This window comes from Microtus ochrogaster, unplaced genomic scaffold (assembly GCF_000317375.1).
Source record: "Microtus ochrogaster isolate Prairie Vole_2 unplaced genomic scaffold, MicOch1.0 UNK29, whole genome shotgun sequence".
NCBI lineage: Eukaryota > Metazoa > Chordata > Mammalia > Rodentia > Cricetidae > Microtus > Microtus ochrogaster.
In genome coordinates, this window is record NW_004949127.1 from 441,242 (window position 1) to 443,479 (window position 2,238).

Genomic DNA, 2,238 nt, shown 5'->3' on the forward strand with positions numbered 1-2,238 from the left:
AACACACACCACCAGAGGAACAAGACATAAAGCTGGTTTCTGTACATTACACAGGGAGTGCACAAGCAGTCTCTTGTTCAAGCCCCTCTCAAACTCCTGGGCTCAAGAGACACTCCTGGCATAGCTCTGATACTGGAACTAGTGGCCAGCGTCACCACCACCCCGTCTCTTAAACAGTTTTCATAAATACCCTTGAGCACATAAGGCAGCTCCCTTTTGTTCAGTTTGCTAGAATCCTTTTGGTGAATGGTGCTGGGATTGTACGGCTGGCATTTGCTTCTTACCCTGAATGGTTTCTCTCCTTCTTGAATGTTTAAGTCATATTGGTGAAGTTTTCATAGTGCAAATCATCCAATCCTGTATTTGTGGGCTGCGATCCTTGCTATTTATTGGTGAAATTCTTTTGTTCATATTTTTTGATTTTTGCATGCATGTTTATGCAATTTTTTTCTTCTAATGACTGCCAGATTTTTGTAACAAGGTCATGCGCTACTCTCATGAAGTTAATTGGGTGGTGTTTAATTTTTTTCCTTCTCTATTCACTTACCAGAAGAATTTATGTAATATTCACATTGACATGGTTTTTCCTTCCTTCTTTCTTTTTTGGTTTTAGAGACAGTTTCTCTGTGTAGCCCTGGCTGTCCTGAAACTCACTCTGTAGACCAGGCTGGTCTTGAACTCAGATATCTGTTTGCCTCTGCCTCCCAAGAGCTGGGATGAAAGGCTTGTGCCACCACTGAGACCCTGTTTTAAAAAATAAAACATAAACCTAGCCGGGCAGTGGTAGCGCACACCTTTAAACTTAGCTCTTGGGAGGCAGAGGTAGGGGGATCTCTGAGGGTTTGAGGTTAGCCTGATATACAGAGTTCCAGGACAGCCAGGGTTATTATACAGAGAGACTCTGTCTCAAAAAAACAAATAAGTAACAAAATAAAATAAAACAAAATAAAAACACTGGTCCAGGCAACACATCAGCCTTGGCAGCTGCCTGGAGAGGGAGGAGGGAAAAATGACCCATGCTGTGTGAGTTAGCACCATGGAAACCCGACACGGTGGAGCAGCGGCCACATCACTACCAAAACACCACAAGACAGGGAGGGAAGGTTAGAGAAAGAGGATGGAAGCCCAAAGAATCAGGAAAAGCATACTTAGGTTCCAGCCAGCATCCGAGACTCAACAAACCTCACGGTGGCTTGTGGGGACTGTGCTAGGGGGTGGGGACTGGGGAAGAAGCACAATTGTGATTAAAGGGCTAATTACTCAGCCTGTGTCTTTAGTATCTCATAAGGTAAACCCACCCCTCGGGGGTGGTTCCTTCGCCAGGTGACTGACTCCCCCAACTGGAATGTTAGGTCTCTACAGTCCAGAGTTGACCAGTTTTCTCTTTCTGGGCTCTTTTGCTGCTCTAACTGTACAAATGACATTTTCCAAACCAACTATTTATATCCAAATCCTTTTCTCAATGTCTGCTTTTAGGAAAACCAAATCTAAGATATGGTTCATTTCAGGGATCTAGTCCTTCAGGACGCAACAAAGCTGAGGATGCATTAGCACCCCTTTGCACTGGGGGGTCCTGGACACGCACCCCTGGCCTCTTAGCTCTCTGCGGGAAAGACTTTCAGCAGACAGCTAGCCTTCCAGCTGGTCTCTGTGGACCAGCGGCCCCACGTCTGACCACCATCTTGTCAGTTTCTTGTGCTTTTAGAGTATTCTGTAATCCTTCTAACTTGGAGAATTCTCCATGAGAGAATTAGTTCTGATTACTACAGAGAACATTTCCAGAGCCTTTCCCAGTGCTGTCTGTGAGTGACAGGCGGGAGCTCTGCTGTCGCACTATACACACACAACTCCCTTTAACAATGGACGCCTACGTGTATGTGTGCAATCGCAGTCCATGGGACCAGACTGCCCTGAACTGCTGTCTCAGCTTCCCAGGAAGCTGGGATTACAGGTGCACACCATGGCATCTCAGCTCCCTTTCCAGGCTGGTATTACACTCTACTTTTCACAGGGCTTGTATCTGAACACTGCTTTGGCCACTCTTCTGCTTCTGTGACTGAGCATTCAAATATATGAGTCTATGGGGGCCATACTTATTCAAACCACCACAATCCACTCCCTGGCCCCCATAGGCTTATAGCTATAGCATAATGCAAATGCAGTTAGTACAACTATCCCAGTCTATCGGTATTTGTTTTTTTGTTTTTTTTTTTTTTTTTTTTTTTTTTTTTTTTTTTT